Source organism: Marmota monax, unplaced genomic scaffold (genome assembly GCF_021218885.2).
Source record: "Marmota monax isolate L192 unplaced genomic scaffold, Marmota_monax_Labrador192_F-V1.1 WCK01_AAM20220418_F8-fsc00110, whole genome shotgun sequence".
In the NCBI taxonomy this organism is placed as follows: Eukaryota; Metazoa; Chordata; class Mammalia; order Rodentia; family Sciuridae; genus Marmota; species Marmota monax.
This window is the reverse complement of record NW_026694633.1, coordinates 1262871-1280997: the sequence shown is the minus strand read 5'-3', so window position 1 is coordinate 1280997 and position 18127 is coordinate 1262871.

The following is an 18127-nucleotide window of genomic DNA, read 5'->3' as shown; positions in this document are numbered from 1 at the left end:
GATTTAAATGGTTTAATTTAAATTGGGTAAACAACTGTTGAGGATTGTTTTAATATGTGAACAAAAAAGGAGGTTAACAGATCTGTTTGTTTACTTTCACCTTTCCTTTTCATTATATTTAATAATTCTCTTCAAGATAATGTAAATTGTTAAGAAAATTGTTTTCTTTTAGTGCCTTCTGGAATGTTACATAATTTTTTCTTTAGCCATTATTGCCAGAATTCCTATCTTCATCCCAGTGCCGGTGAAGACAAAGATAAAACCAATCTACAGCTTCTGCAATAGCCATCACTGAACTGCTTGCAGAACTTGCCTGGACTATGTATCACTTGTATGCATTGTGAACTCACCTGTATGCATTGTGAACTATCTGTTGGTGCAGCAACTTGTGGTAGTGTTGGGGTATTTTTGCTGATGATGTCATCGGTGGTACAATTTTTCCAAAAGGAACCGTCAATTGACTTGGTGTATCTTCCTCCCTTCTGCTTGTCATGATCGTTCAGCTAAAATTTGGGGGCCAACAGAGGTGAGGCAAAGAACCTCACCCCCCCACCGGTACAAAGACCTCTCCACAGGTGTGGCTGTATACTGGACCGGTAGTCAGTGACGGGTAAGATCCAATTGCAATGGTACCAACCTAAGACAGGAGGCTGACGCCTTGAGGTCAGGTCATCCGATAACGGGTAAGGACCATATGTACTATTGGACAACCTAAGGCAGCCACGGTCCCTAAGCCACATGCTTGTTGTTTAAACAGAGAGGGGGAGATGTTGAGAGCCACAGCCGAAGGGGCCCCAGCAAACTTTCAGACTGCCAGCTGATGATTGGCTCACAGCGCCCCAGCAACATCTAGCTGATTGGCTCCTCTACAGTGATGCTCATTAGGCTGTTTCCCCGCCCTTTCAGACTGCCAGCTGATGATTGGCTCACAGCGCCCCAGCAACATCTAGCTGATTGGCTCCTCTGCGGTGATGCTCATAGGGCTGTTTCCCTGCCCTTTCAGACCACGGAGCTGCTCATTGGGGGACTTTTTTGGCTCCGCCCACGCGACCCAGCCAATCGGCCTCAAGAGCAGGAGGATTGTGGGAGAGAGAGAGGCTTGTGGGAAGCCGGTGGTGGCAGTTGGGCTCTGAGGGTTTTTCCTGAGGAGCAGTTTTGTTTGGCGTGTGTGGTTCTAAACATAAAGTTTGTTTCTTTTGACAAGTGGCTCCTGAATTGTGCCCAGCCAAACTGCGGCAGGAGCCCTGAGAAGGCAGGAGGGGTAGGTGCAGAGTCAGCAGTGTCTGAGGAGAGCTGCTCTCAAATATGTTGGGGGAGGACACACTTCCTAGAATCCCAGGAAGGCAGGATGCTCTGGGTCGCTCTTGGGCTTCCCTGGCCTTGGAGTCTTGCTCCAGGCCTGTGTTGAGCCATATCCTAGCTGACCAACTTAGGGGAGGGTTACTGGGAGATGGCTTTGCCCAACCCTGCTGGTTCTGAACTCCTCTACCCATGCCCATCTCCCTCCAGGGACAATTCCTTCAGGGGACAAACCCCTTCAACCACGGCACCCCTGGGACCCAAGTGAATTGGTAAACCAGAGTATTAAGTGGTGGACCCTGGGGTAGTGGAGTGGTGTGAAGCTGGGTCTTCTTCCCTGGTTCCTTACCCCAGCTCCTAGCCCCTGACACTCACTGTTCCTTTCCTTTGGGGTTTTCTCCAGGGTACACTGGGAGCCTCTGAGAAGTTCCCTCTTCTTGCCTTTCTAGGTTCTTGCCTCAAGAAATGAGGTAGAGGGGAACTGCAGCCTGGATGAGGCTCTTGGCTAGGAGCTCTGGGCTCTGTACTTTCCAAGCTGAAGCAGGAAGGTGGTCAGGGAGTCCAGGCCAAGGTGGGTATTGACCCTTGCATTTGGCCTGTCACTCCCCAGGTTTGAAGGAAGCTGTGTGGCTCCAAAGGGAGGAGGGGACTGAGCGGGTACCCATGGCAGCCCTGCTCCTGCCCAGGTACTCCCTACCCTGCCATCCCACAGACCTCCCTGGGCCCAACTCTGAAACTTACTTTGGAATCAGGTGGGAAGGGCCCCCCAGGGAGTGGAAAGGATGAAGCTCTCTTCAGGAGGTGAGGAGTGGCAGGTGTGCATTGGGAAAGGGGTGTCTGTGGGTTGCACATGTGTTGGGGAGGCCCCTAAGGTGGGACTGGCCCTGAAACTGATGCACTTGGAGCTTAAGAAGCAGGATTATGGACCTGGAAGGTGCAGGGTCCAGGTCACAGGGCTTCAGAGCACACCCAGGTGTCCCTGAATAGACAATAATACTGCATTGCTAACTAGCTGGTTGGCCTTGGGCCAGTCCCTTATCTTCCTGGGCCACAGTTCCTTCAGCTATTTATGAGGATTGAGACTAGTCCAGTAGTCTATAATGTCTTAAAGAAAATTATTTTTATTTATTGGAAATTTTTACTTGAAATCCCATGTGAAACCTACAGAGTGACTCATGAATAGTTCAGTGGAGTCGGTAACCCACACTGTCACCCAAGGGCATTTTTAGTGACTTATTGTGCTGGCCCTCTTCTTTTTTTCTGCTTCCAGGGGCCCAGGGACTTGACTATGAGCTTTGGGGTGGAGTTTAGGAAGAGCATCCATATGTTTATCTTCCCATCAGCCCAGTGTTGCAGCAGGAGGCCCCATCCCATCCAGTGATGTCAGGACGTGAGCACATGGAGGCCTCTCAGGCCTGAGCCCTCACTTACTCCCCTGTGGGGAGTGCCCTGCCCCCATGACTGTTTAATCTTTAAAAATATTTTTTGTTGGTTTTTTATGGCTGCCCTGCCTGTTGGTTCTAGGTTCAGATAAGTGTGTTTCCTGGGGTGTGGGGATGCTCTGAGGGGCTGGAACAAATGCCTCCTGTGAGGGAAGAGCATTGCTCTCTGGAGACCCAAGCTCAGAAACCAACACTGTCTGGATCCTTGACCTTGGGCAAGACACTCAGCATTTCTCTCATCCTTAAAATGTGGCAAGAGTAATAATCACAGCATCTGACCTGGCTGGCTTCCTGGCAAGGGCTAGAGATGAGAGGAGAGAAAACTGACCAGCTAGTATAATAGTTTGCCCCTCAAACTATTCCACAAAATAGAAATGGTACTTATTTTTTATTAGTTGTAGTTGTGTGTGCACATATGTGTATTCATTAATAGAGAGAAAGAGAAAGGGTGTGTGTGTGTGTGTGTGAGAGAGAGAGAGAGAGGGGGGGGGAGGGAGAAAGAGAGGGAGAGAGAGAGGGAGAGAGAGAGAGAGAGAGAGAGAGAGAGACTGTGTGATACTGCATATAAAATGAAATCCAGAGCCCATATGCATGATAGGCAAGCTAATTTACCACTGAGCTACATCCCCAGCCCATTTTTATTTTCAAACATGATCTCACTAAATTGACCGGCTGGCCTCCAACTTGGGAGCCTCTCTCATAACTTCTCAAAGTGTTACAGGAATTCACTGCCATAATTGGCTTAGGATTTTCTATATGCAAATTCTTGCCATACGCAAATATTTTTTTTCTTTCTTTCTCAAAAGGATACTTTAAAAATTCTTTTTTCTTGGTTAATTTCTGTGTGTGTAACTCTTAATAAATATGATGATAGAATTTTTATGAATATCCTTTATCAGGTGTTGAGGAAGTTTTTTTTAATCTTTGTGTGTGTGTGTGTGTGTGTTTTCTAAATATGGAAAGGTATTAGATTTTGTAAAATGCTTATTCTGCATCAAATTATAATGTTGATTTTTTCTTTCACTATTAATGTGGTGTACTACATAATTAACATTATTCCAAGATTCAGTGTTTAATAATTAATAGCATGACTGACCATGTCCAAGACATGAAGATACTATGTTCAAGAATCTATGGGAAGGACTGGGGATGTGGCTCAAGCGGTGTCGCTCTTGCCTGGCATGCGTGTGGCCTGGGTTCGATCCTCAGCACCACATACAAACAAAGATGTTGTGTCCGCCAAAAACTAAAAAATAAATATTAAAAAAATTCTCTCTCTCTCTCTCTCTCTCTCTCTCTCTCTCTCTTTTAAAAAAAAAGAATCTATGGGAAAACTCATTCTAAATACTAACTATGTAGTATGTGATAAGAATGTGTATGATAATATAAAACCTTTCTACACCTAGTAGTTAATTGCCAAAAACCATTCTTAGCTTAGGAAAGTGGTGTTCCAGATTTCAGTGTAAACTTCTAGCAACCGTCAACTCTTTTGTGTGGGAATATCTTATTTCTGTTTTCAAACTCTTCCACTCTGGCCTGAGTTATGAGGTCTGGAGTATTCTTTTCCAAGCACAAGTGTGATTACCAATATTGTCAGTTCTTGCAATGATCTGATGAGATGTGGTCTGACATGTATCTTGCATTCATTGCAGGAGCATGTGTCCACCAAGGTGAGATCCTCCATGATGTTGAAGTCAGTCTTGGCCATCTCGCCAGTTACCAGTTTGATGGTAAGTCTCAGACTATCTACTATATGACATTTTTTTGGAGGGGGGTGAGGGGAGACTGGGGATTTAACCCAAGGATGCTTTACCACTGAGTATCATTCCCAGTCCTTTTATTTTTAACTGAATCGTGGTCTCATTAAGATGCTGAGGACCTAAGTTGTTGAGGCTGCCTCCAACTTACAATCCTCCTGTCTCAGCCTCCAGAGTTGCTAGAATTATAGGCATGCATTTCCATGCCCAGCTATTCATTTTTATATGAATCATTTTATATGAATCATTCTTGCATTCCTGGATTTAATTCCAGTGGCACTGATATATAATCTTTTTAATATGCTGCTTAATTTGAGTTGCTAGGGTTTTTTTCTTTCTTTTTTTAAGGATATTTGCATGTATACTCTTTTTATTGATTTTATTTTTAAAATATATGACAGTGAAATGCATTACAATTCTTCTAACACATATAGAGCACAATTTTTCATATCTTTGTATATAAAATATGTTCACTCCAATTTATGTCTTTATACATCTACTTTGTGGTTTTTTGGCATTACAATTCTTATCACACACATATACCACAATTTTTCATATCTCTGTTTGTATATAAAGTAGGTAGACACCCAATTTGTGTCTTCATACAAGTACTTTGGATAATGATGTATATCACATTCCACCATCCTTGCTAATCCCCTGCCTCCTTCCCTTTCCTCCCTCCCTTCTTTCCTATCTAGAATTCAACTATTCCTCCCATGCTCCCCCTCCCTACCCCACTATTAGTCAGTCACCTTATATCAGAGAAAACATTTGACATTTGTTTTTTGGGGATTAACTAACTTCACTTAGCATTATCTTCTCCAATGCCATCCATTTACCTGCAAATGCCATGATTTTATTCTCTTTTACTGCTGAGTAAAATTCCATTGTGTATATATGCCACTTTTCTTAATCCATTCATCCACTGAAGGGCATCTAGGTTTTCTCCACAGTTTAGCTATTATGAATTGTGCTGCTATAAACATTGATGTGGCTGTGTCCCTGTAGTATGCTGTTCTTAAGACCTTTGGGTATAGTCTAAGGAGAGGGATAGCTGGGTCAAATGGTGGTTCCATTCCCAGATTTCCAAGGAATCTCCATACTGCTTTCCATATTGGCTGCACCAATTTGCAGTCCCACCAGCAGTGTATGAGTGTGCCTTTCTCCCCACATCCTCACCAACACTTATTGTCATTTGTCTTCATATAGCTGCCATTCTGACTGGAGTGAGATGATATCTTAGCATTTTTTTCATTTATTTCTTGATTGATTGTATATCCTCTTCTGAGAAGTGTCTGTTCAGGTCCTTGGCCCATTTGTTGATTGGGTTATTTGTTTTTTTTTTTTTTTTTTTTTTTTTTTTTGGTGTTTAGCTTTTTGAATTCTTTATATACCCTAGAGATTAGTGCTCTATCTGATGTGTGAGGGATAAATATTTGTTCCCAGGTTGTAGGCTCTCCGTTCACCTCACAGATTGTTTCTTTTGCTGAGAAAAAAAACTCTTTCTAGTTTGATTCCATTCCATTTATTGATTCTTGGTTTTAATTATTGTGCTACAGGAGTATTATTAAGGAAGTTGGGGCTTAATCCCACATGATGAAGATTAGTGCCTACTTTTTCTTTCTTTTCTTTTTTTAATATTTCTTTTTTAGTTATAGGTGGACACAATATTTTATTTTTATGTGGTGCTGAGGATCGAACCCAGTGCCTCACGCATGGTAGGCAAGCACTCTACCTCTCAGCCACAACCCCAGCCCTAGGGCCTACTTTTTCTTCTTTTAGATACAGATTCTCTGGTTTAATTCCTGGGTCCTTCATCCATTTTGAGTTAAATTTTGTGCATGGTGAGAGATAGAGGTTTAATTTCATTTTATTGCATATGGATTTCCAGTTTTCCCAGCACCATTTGTTGAAGATGCTATCTTTTCTCCAGTGCATGTTTTTGGCACCTTTGTCCAATATAATTGTAATTTTGTGGGTTAGTCTCTGTGTCCTCTATCCTGTACCATTGGTCTAATTTAAGGTCTGGTATAGTGATGCCACCTGCTTTGCTCTTCTTGCTAAGGATTTCTTTAGCTATTCTGGGTCTCTTATTTTTCCAGATGAATTTCCTGATTGCTTTTTCTATTTCTATGAGGAATGCCATTGGGATTTTGATTGGAATTGCATTAAATCTGTTTAGTGCTTTTGGTAGTATAGTCATTTTGATAATATTAATTCTGCCTATTCAAGAGCAAGGTAGATTTTTCCATCTTCTAAGGTCTTCTTTGATTTCTCTCTTTAGGGTTCTGTAGTTTCCATTGTATAGATCTTTCACTTCTTTCGTTAAGTTGATTCCCAAGTATCTAATTTTTTTTTGAGGATATTGTGAATGAGGTAGTTTTCCTCATTTCCTTCTCAGAGGCTTTGCCACTGATATACAGAAATGTCTTTGATTTATGGGTGTTGATTTTATATCCTGCTACTTTACTGAGTTCATTTACTAGTTCTAGAAGTTTTCTGGTGGAGTTTTTTTGGGTCTTCTGGGTATAGAATCATATCATCAGCAAATAGTGCTAATTTAAGTCCTTCTTTTCCTATACATTTCCCTTTTATTTCTTTCATCTGTCTAATTGCTCTGGCCAGTATTTCAAAAACTATGTTGAATAGAAGTAGTAAAAGAGGGCATCCCTGTCTTATTCCAGTTTTTAGAGGGAATGCCTTCAATTTTTCTCTGTTTAAAATGATGTTGGCCTCAGGCTTAATGTAGATAGCCTTTATGATGTTGAGATATGTTCCTGTTATCCCCAGTTTTTCTAGTGTTTTGAACATAAAGAGATGCTGTATTTTGTCAAATGCTTTTTCTGCATCTATTGAGATGAACATATGATTCTTATCTTTAAGTCTATTGATGTGATGAATTACATTTATTGATTTCCGTATGTTGAACTATCCTTGCATCCCTGGGATGAATCCCACTTGATCATGGTGCACAATCTATTTGATATGTTTTTTGTATTTGATTTTCCAGAATTTTATTGAGAATTTTTGCATCTATGTTCATTAGAGATATTGGTCTGAAGTTTTCTTTCTTTGATGTGTCTTTGCCTGGTTTTGAGATCAGGGTGATATTGGCCTCATAGAATGAGTTTGGAATTACTGCCTCTTTTTCTATTTCCTGAAATAAATTGAAGAGTATTGGTATTAGTTCTTCTTTAAAGGTCTTGTAGAACTCAGGTGTGTATCCATCTAGTCCTGGGCTTTTCTTGGTTGGTAAGCTTTTGATGGCTTCTTCTATTTCCTCACTTAATATTGGTCTGTTTAAATTGTGTATATCTTCCTGACTCAATCTGGGCAAATTGTATAACTTAAGAAATTTGCTGATGCCTTCAATGTCTACTATTTTATCAGAGTATAAGATTTCAAAATAATTTCTAATTATCCTCTATATTTCTGTAGTGTCTGTTGTGATACTACCTTTTTCATTATGTATGCTGGTAATTTGAATTCTCACTCTCTTTCTCTTTATTAGTGTGGCTAAGGGTCCATTAATTTTATTTATTTTTTCAAAGAACCAACTTTTTGTTTTGTCAATTTTTTTAATTTTTCTTTTGTTTTGATTTCATTGATTTCAGCTCTAATTTTAATTATTTCTTGCCTTCTACTGCTTTTGCTGTGGTTTGTTCTTCTTTTTCTAGGGCTTTGAGATGTCATGTGAGGTCATTTATTTGTTGACTTTTTCTTTTTTTAAGGAATGAACTCCATGCAATGAATTTTTCTCTTAGTACTGCTTTCATAGTGTCCCAGAGATTGTGATATGTTGTGTCTATGTTCTCATATACCTCTAATAATTTTTTAATCTCCTCCTTGTTGTCTTTTGTGACCCATTGTTCATTCAGTAGCATATTGTTTAGTCTCCAGGTGATGGAGAAATTTTTATTTTTTATTTTGTCATTGATTTCCAATTGCATTCCATTATGATCTGATAAAATACATGGTAGTATCTTTACTTTTTTGTATTTGCTAAGGGTTGCTTTGTGGCATATAGTATATAATCTATTTTAGAGAAGTATCCATGTGCTGCTGAGAAGAAAGTGTATCCACTTGTTGCAGGTTGAAATATTCTATATATGTCAGTTAAGTCTAAGTTATTGATTGTGTTATTGAGTTCTATAGTTTCTTTATTCAACTTTTGTTTGGAAGATATGTCCAGTGGTGAGAGAGGTGTGTTAAAGTCACCCAAGATTATAATGGTTCCATTGTTATCCCTTTTGATTAACCTTGGCTTGAAGTCTACTTTATTTGATACAAGGATGGAAACCCCTGCTTGCTTCCACAGTCCATGTGAGTGGCATGCTTTTTCCCAACCTTTCACCTTCGTTCTGTGTATGTCTTTCCTATCAGATGAGTCTCCTGGAGGCAGCATGTTGTTAGGTCTTTTTTAGTCCAATCTGCTAGCCTATGTCTTTTGATTGGTGAGTTTAAGCCATTAACATTTAGGGTTATTATTTAGACATGGTTTGTATTTCCAGCCATATTTATTTATTTTTGTTATTTTATTTGAATTGTTTTTCCTCTTTGGTTAGTTTTTCCTTTAGTGTACTACCTCCCTCTGCTGATTTTTATTGCTGATTTCTTAATTTTCTCTTCATAAAATATTTTGCCAACGATGTTTTGTAGTGCTGGTTTTCTAGCTATAAATTCTTTTAACTTTTGTTTATTGTGGAAGGTTTTCATTTAATCTTCAAATGTAAAGTTTAATTTTACTGGATACAAAATTCTTGGTTGGCACCCATTATCTTTTAGAGCTTGATATATGTTGTTCCAGGATCTTCTAGCTTTCAGGGTCTGTGTTGAAAAATCTGCCATTATCCTAATTGGTTTTCCCTTATATGTAATCTGATTCCTTTCTCTTGTGACTTTTAAAATTCTCTCCTTATTCTGTTGGGCATTTTCATTATAATGTGCCTTTATGTGGGTCTGTTGTGATTTTGTACATTTGGCATCCTGTAGGCTTCTTGAATTTAGATTTCCAATTCATTCTTCATGTTTGGAAACATGGTCCTCTAGAATTGTAGCTTTGGGTCTGGAGTCCAGAGACTTACTTGAGCCCAGAGGCTCTGATTTTTGCACAGGTGGTCACAGAGCTGGTGATTTCTGTGAAAATCCACTGTATAGGGGTCTTCTCACACTCTCTGAGATGTTGTATTCCATCTATGCGAGACCTTGTGGAGAAGCTGCCTGTAGGGTTCCAAGATCTCTCCTTTGTGGGGAAGGACAATGTTAACAGATCCCAAAATCAATAATACATCACCTATGAACAAATTGTTGTTATTAAGACATTTATAGTTTAGTCTCAGTGTCCAGAAATGTTGGATTCAATTATTATTTAAAATATAATCAGTAATTTTATAAAAAGTTTACAGTTCTGATGGTGGACAATGAATTGGGGGTCAGGCATAGGATGATATGTTGAGGGGAGAAGATGTGAGGGTATAGAGTTAATATATCTTAGGAAATGAGAAGGAGAAATCTAGTGGGCAGAGTTAGTAGCAGAAGAATAGATCGGAGGTAATTTGAAATAAACAATTATGTGGGAAGACAGTAGAGTACATAAAACAAACACATATATGTTATTAGAAAAATACAGGATGTTAAAATAGTATAATTTGGAGGGTGAAGAAAGAAGAAAGAGAAAAAAGGGAAAGAAAGAAGAAAGAAAAAAGAGAAGAAAAAGGAAAAAAAGAAAAAAAAAGGAAGGGCTTATGCAATTCCTCGATATTATATTATTCAGGTGACTCAGTCCTCAAAGTCCTATTTCAAGTAAAGTTCTTGGTTTTACATATGTTGGGGATGTGAGGACCAGAGGATAGAAGGGTAGAAGAGAAAGGAGAGAAAAAATGTACTCATAGAGATCTGTTTCTTTCTCTTCTCATCCAGTAGGTGGGGTTGTCTCATCCAGTAGGTGTCTAGGTAACCAGGGTGTGAAGACTGGACCTGGTGTGGAGTGTCTGGAAGTGGGGAGTACTGCCCACCAGTCCCAGCAGGGAAATAGTGCCTCACGGGTCTTTTTTTTTTATGACCACTTGTCTGACTTGAGCCCCGGTATCGTCTCCCTCTCTTGCCTGGAAATTTCCCAGATCCTAGTCTCGCTGTTATGCTCTAGACTTTAGTCCCCTCTCCTCTCTTACTTATCAGGTCCCAACTGTGGAACCTCTCACCCATAGGCTCAACACCAGGTGGGCAGCACCCTGTTCGCACTGTACTCCTGTCCAACTGAGGGCTGTTCTTGTTTTGGGTGCCCACTGTGCCGAGTTAATGCTGTTGGGGAGGGGAGAGGAATTGGAAATCAGGTACCTGTTCAAATGGCGCTCTGATCTGATATCCACACCCACCACAAAATGGTGAGGAAGGTTTTCTAAGATGTAGTCGGTCTGCTTCCAGTGCCCGGATGTCTGGTGATGTGGGGGGAGCAGCCAAATGACCTGCGTGGAACCGAGCACAGCCTGGAGTTCTGCAGAGGTGCTGATAGGTGTTTCTACTAAGCTGCTTGTGAGCAGTGCGTGAGCTAGAACTCTGCAGGCTTTGGGTCCAGTGTCCGGAGACTTACTCCAGCCCAGAGGCTCTGATTTATGCACAAGTGGTTGCAGTGCTGGTTATTTCTGTGAATATCCACTGTATAGGGATCCTCTCACACTCTCTGAGATGTTGTATTGCATCTAGGGTGAGACCTTGTAGAGAAGCTGCCTATCTGCTTTCTTCGTCTCATGTCACAGAGCAGCCAGAAACAGGACTTCCTCTATTCCACCATCTTCCCGCCCTCAAGCGGGTTATTCTTCATCTGTCAGCTGAAGTGGGTTGTGGTTCTCCTGGAGGGGAGCTGCCAGTGGCATAACTGAACACTAATGTGTACCTTCGTGTTGCTGTTGAGGGGCACAAAGGGGCCCCAGTACAAAGGGAATCACAGCCACCACTGATTGAGCACTGCTACTGATTCCACCACTGACCCACTAAGTTGCATGTATACTCATAAAGGGTATTAGTCTTAGTTTTTCTTGGGATATCTTTGTCTGACCTTGGTATCAGGTTGGGATTTGTTCCTTCCTCTTCTACTTTTTGGTATAGTTTGTGGTGTTTATTGGTACAAGGGGTGGTGCTTATTCTTTAAAGATTTGGTAGAATTTGCTAGTGAATGCATAGTCGTATTTAGCAGAGCCAACTAAGTTGTCAACCTTGATGATTTTCCCCTTTTCAATTTTTAGCTATTTTAGATAGATTCTTATTGTTGGCTTTTAAGTAATTTAAGTGGAATTCTCGTGTCAGTTCTATTGACATCATGAAATACTTCCTTTTGCAAGAATTTTAATTTCACTTTGTAATAAGTTGTCATTATAAAAATGTTTTACATTGCAGCTGAGATTGATGGGAAAGGAAGATCCTAGTGTGTTATTGTTTTGCTTTGCTTTGTTGTTAATATTTTTATTTATTTTTTAGATATACATGACAGTAGAGTGTATTTTGATATATTATACATACATGGAGATAACTTCCCATTCTTGTAGAGTTTCACTGGTGGTGTGCTCATACATGAACATAGAAAAGTTATGTCTGAATCATTCCCATGTCTTTTCTATTCCCATCACACCTCCCTTCCCTTCATTTGCATTTTTCTAATCCAATGAATTTCTATTCTTTTCTCCCTGCCTTATTTCTTTTTAATCTCTGCATATAAGAGGCTTTATGGGATTGGCTTATTTTACTTTTGTTTCATTTCCTTAAATTTTTTTTAAATATATATTTTTAGTTGTAGATAAACACAATACATCTATTTATTTATTTATCTATTTATTTTATGTGGTGCTGAGAGTCAAACCCAGTGCCTCACACCTGCCAGGCAAGTGCTCTACAACTGAGTTACAATTCCAACTCTTTGCTTGCTTCCTTCCTTTCTTTCTTTCTTTTTCTTTCTTTTGAGATGGGATTTCACTATGCTGTCCAGGCTGGCTTCGAACTTGTGATTCCTCCAGTAACTGGGATTATAGGCTGGCCACATGCCTGGCTCAAGATGCCAATCTTAAATAAAAGATGTTTGAATGGAGACTCTTAGGTGAGTCATTGGTGAATATTTTGTGTCATAGTGTGTGTGTTTGTGTGTCTGTGTGCCTGTGTGCAATGTACTGGGGATCCAACCCAGGGCATTTCCTGTGAGCTAGGCAAGAACTTTACCACTGACCTACACCACCAGTCCTTGTATGGTGTTTTCTAGTAACTATAGATGCAGGTGATAACAACTAAGGATGCAAAAGGCTCCTTTTATTTGAAAACTACAAATATTATATATATATATATATATATATATATATATATATATATATATATCCACACACACTAAAATCAATAGATTAATGAAACGAAACCTCCACACACAAACTCTAGAGATCAAAATGCAGGATGTTTACAGGGAATGATTTCAGGATAAGCACCTAGGGAAGGAAGCAAAGGAAAGAGGAAGATGCAGGACTGACTGGAGGGGCAGTCCCTGCAGCAATGTATGAGTGTACTTTCCCCACATCCTCGCCAACATTTATTGTTGTATGCATTATTGATAATTGCCATTCTGATTAGAGTAAGATGAAATCTCAGTGTAGTTTTAATTTGCATTTCTCTAATTGCTAGAGATATTGAACATTTTTTCATATATTTGTTGACCAATTGTATTTTTTCTTCTGTCAAGTGTCTGTTCATTTCCTTAGCTCATTTAATAATGACTGAATTATTTGAGTTTTTTTTTTGGGGGGGGTGTCTTTTTTTTATTCTTTTTATATCTTGGAGATGAATGCTCTGAGGTGTAGGTGCCAAAGATTTTTTTTCCCATTATGTAGGCTCTTTTCACATTCTTGATTTTTTTCCTTTGCTGTGAAGAAGCTTCTTAGATTGATACCTTCCCATTTATGGATTCTTGGTTTTACTTCTTGCACTTTAGGAAGCTGGTTGAGGAATTTAGTTCCTAAGTCACCCTAATATGGAGATTTGGGCCTACTTTTTCTTCTAGAAGGCACAGGGTCTCTGGCCTAATGCCTAGGTCCTTGATCCATTTTGAGTTGAGTTTCATGCAGGTTGAGAGATAGGGTTTTGATTTTATTTTGTTACATATGGACTTCCAGTTTTCCTAGCACCATTTATTGAATAGGCTATCTTTTTTCTAAGGCATGTTTATGATGCCTTTGTGTAGTATGAAATTTAAAGTCTGGTATTGTGATGCCTTTTGCTTCACTTTTTTCACCGAGAATTTCTTTGACTATTCTGGGCCTCTTGCTTTTTCAAATGAATTTCATGATTGTTTTTTCTGTGTCTGTAAAGAGAATCATTGAAATTTTAATAGGATTTGTATTAAGTCTGAATAGTATTTTTGGTGGTATGCTCATTTTGATAATATTTATTTGGCCCATCCAAGCACAAAGCAGATCTTTCAATCTCTAAGGTCTTCTTCAATTTCTTTCTTTAGTGTCCTGTAGTTTTCATTGTAGAGGTCTTTTCCCTCTTTTGTTAGATTGATTCTCGATTTTTTTTTTGAGGCTATCATTAATGGGACATTTTTCCTAATTTCTTTTTTAGTTAATTCATCACTGATGTATAGAAACACAATTCATTTATGGGTATTAATTTTATACCCAGCTGCTTTGCTGAATTCATTTATGACTTTTTTATTGATTTTTTTAAAAATAAATGATAGTGGACTGCATTACAATTCTTATTACATATATACAGCACAATTTTTCATATCTCTGGTTGTATATAAAGTATGTTGACACCAATTTGTGCCTTTATACATGTACTTTGCATAATGATGCCTATCACATTTTTACCATCCTGGCTAATCCCCTGCCCCCTCCCTTTCCCTCCCACCCTTCTTCCCTATCTATTCCTTCCATGTTCCCCCTCCCTACCCCACTATGAGTCAGCCTCCTTATATCAGAGAAAACATTCAGCGTTTGTTTTTGGGGGGGGGGGATTGGCTAACTTCACTTAGCATTATCTTCTCCAATGCCATCCATTTACCTGCAAATGCCATGATTTTATTCTCTTTTATTGCTGAGTAAAATTCCATTGTGTATATATGTCACATTTTTTTATCCATTCATCCACTGAAGGGCATCTGGGTTGGCTCCATGGTTTAGCTATTGTGAATTGTGCTGCTATAAACATTGATGTGGCTGTGTCCCTGTAGTATGATGTTTTAAGTCCTTTTGGTATAGACTGAGGAGAGGAATAGCTGGGTCAAATGGTGGTTCCATTCCCAGATTTCCAAGGAATCTCCATACTGCTTTCCATATTGGCTGCACCAATTTGCAGTCCCAGCAGCAATGTATAAATGTTCCTTTTTTTCCCACATCCTTGTTGGCGAGGATGTGGGAAAAAAAGTTGTTTGTTTGTCTTCATAATAGCTGCCATTCTGACTGGAGTGAGATGGTATCTTAGAGTAGTTTTGATTTGCATTCTCTAATGGCTAGAGATGATGACCATGTTTTCATATATTTGTTGATTGATTGTACATCCTCTTCTGAGAAGTGTCTGTTCAGGTCCTTGGCCCATTTGTTGATTGGGTTATTTGTTTTTTTGGTACTTAGTTTTTTGAGGGTTTTTTATGAATTCTAGAAGTTTTCTGATGGCAATTTTTTAGTCTTCTAAATGTAGGATCAAGTCATCAGCAAATAAGAATAGTTTGAGTTCTTTTTTTCCCTATTTTTGTCTTATTCCTTTAATTGCTTTCTTGTCTGCTGGGAGCCATTAGCCAAGTAGGTATGACAATTTCCTTGCCAGCGTACCCCATGTTGCTTAGTGGAAGAACTCGTGGAAATAGGACATTTTGCAGTGACATTGCAGTTATGTGACCTTGCTCAAGGACCAGGATGGATCCGGGATTAGGGCTTTCCAGGTTTAAGGTTATTCCTGCTGGGAATAGGGCGTATCCTGCTGCCTGAGTTCCCCTTGATAAAATGCCATTTTAAAAGATTTTGAGGAAACTAGACTTAATTTAAAAACTTGAGAAAGGAAAAAAGAAGAAAAAAGGTATTTGTACATGTCAGATTGAGACAAAGCTTCTCAATGGAGTTAAAAAAAAAAAAATCCTTTGGTTGAAGGGCAGCCATGTAAACTAACATTAAAGAGATTTAAACAGAATCTAAGCCTCATTTAAAAGAGTGAAGTTGTAGGTGGTGAAAAAGTACATTTAAAAGTATAGTATAGATTATAATTAAAAGGCTTTAAAAGGTTAAATTGAAGGTGGTCGAGATACCTTCATGGCAGAAAAAAGAAAAAAGATATTTGTAAAATGTCTAAGTTGCAAAAGGCTTTAAAAGGTTAAATTGAAGGTGGTTAAAATGCCTTCATGATGGAGGAAAGATTGCATCATTCGAAGCCTAGTTAATCGTAAAGGCAGTACTTAAAAAAAAATGGGAAGATAATAGGATAAAAGATATTTAGATAAAGAAGATTAAAAATTTAAAGTGAAAAACTTTAAAGACAGAAGTATAGAAAGTTAAAAAGAAAAAAGATAAAGAAGATGTAGAAAGATAAAAAAGATGTAGGAAGACAATAATTTTAAACCCACAAAATAGAAAACAAACAAAAAAAAAAAACTAGGAGGAAAATAAGCAACATGGGGTATGCTGGCAAGGAAATTGTCATACCTTCTTGGTTAATGGCTCCCAGCACTTGTCTAATTGCTCTTGCTAGAATTTCAAGGACTATGGTGAATAGAAGTGGTGAAAGTGGGCATCCTTGTTTAAGCTTTTAGACGGAATGCTTTTAATTTTTCTTCATTTAAAATCCTGTTGGCCTTGGCTTTAGCATATATATAGCTTTTACAATGTTGAGGTAGGTCCCTTCTATCCCTAGTTTTTTCCAGTGCTTTGAACGTGAATGGGTGCTGAATTTTTTCAAATGCTTTTTCTGTGTCTATTGAGATAATCATTTATTTTTTATCTTTAATTCTATTAATGTGATGAATTATATTTATTGATTTCCATATGTTGAACCAATCTTGAATTCCTGCAATGAAACCCACTTCCTTATGCTTTACTGCCTTTTTAATATGTTTTTATGTGTGATTGACCAGTATTTTTCTAAGGATTGCATTTATGTTTATCAAGAACATTGGTTTGAACTTTTCTTTCCTTGATGTGTCTTTGCCTAGTTTTTGTATCAGGGTGATAGTAACTTAATAGAATGAGCTTGAAAAGGGTTCTTGCCTTTTCTATTTTATAGGATAATATGGGGAGGATTGGTGCTAGTTCTTCTTTGAAGGTTTGAGAATCTGTCTGGTCCTGGACTTTTCTTTTTTCTTGTAGGCTTTTGATGGCATTTTCAATTTCATTGCTTGAAATTGGTCTGTTTAAATATTTTATGTCTTCTCATTCGGTTTGGGTAGGTCATGTGCCTCTAGAAATCTGTCAGTGCCATCAGAATTTTCTATTTTATTAGAGTATATATGTTCAAAATAGTTGCCGCGTCCGGCCAAGGGAGCCGAGTCCGGCGAGGGACGGCGAGGTTAAAAGACACACAGGACACCAAGGTTCTTCATCCAGGAGTCAATAATCTTTATTGCTAACACACCTTTTTTTATACCCCAAGCAGCAGAAGTGGAAAACTACCCAAAAGCAGGAGGGAGGGGGGAGAAATTTAGTTTCAACATCTATTATTGTCAGGTACCGAAACCTCCCTTAACAATAAGTCCATCAGACCAGAAAAGGTCAAGGCATTCCCGTGGGATACATATGTCTCAGACGGATAAGCAGGAACAGAAAAACCGCAAGTTCGCCATGGCCTTGTGAGCTGGCCACACTGGCATGCAGAACAAACTAGTGGAGGTAGGGCTCCAGGGGCCAGGGTGGACCTGTTGCCAACAATAGTTTCTGATTATTATCTGTATTTCAGTAGTGTCCATCATGATGTTTCCTTTTTCATCATAGATTTTTAACAGTTTGAATTTTTTCTTTCTTAAAAGAGAGAAAAAAACTAAAGTTAGCTTGGCTAAGGGTTGATCAATTTTGTTTATTCTTTCACAAAACCAACTTTTTGTTTCATCAATTTCTTTTAATCTCAACTTCATTGAGTTTGGCTTTGATTTCAATTATTTTATATCTTCTATTAATTGTGCTATTAATTTGCTCTTTTTTTCCCTAGGCTCTTGAGATGTAATGCTAGATTTTTTTTTGTACCTTTCTATTCTTTTAATGAACGAGCTCAGTGCTATGAACTTTCCTCTTAGAATTGCCTTCATAGTGTCTCAGAGATTTTGATATGTTGTATTGCTATTCTCATTTACTTAAAATTATTGTGTTTATTTCTTCTGCTCTCCATTTATCATTCAGTAATGAATTATTTAGTCTCTATCTGTTAATTTGTGCTTTTTGTCTTATCCTTTATTTCTAATTCAATCCATTATGGTCTGATAGACTGCAAGATATCATCTCTATTGTTTTGTCTTTGCTAAGTGTTGCTTTGTGGTCTACAATATGATCTATTTTAGAAAATGTTTCATGTGCTGCTGAGAAGAAAGTGTATTTAGGTATTGATAGATGAAATATTCTATATATGTCTATTTAGTCTAGAATATTAATTGTGTTTTTTCATTCTATAGCTTTTTGA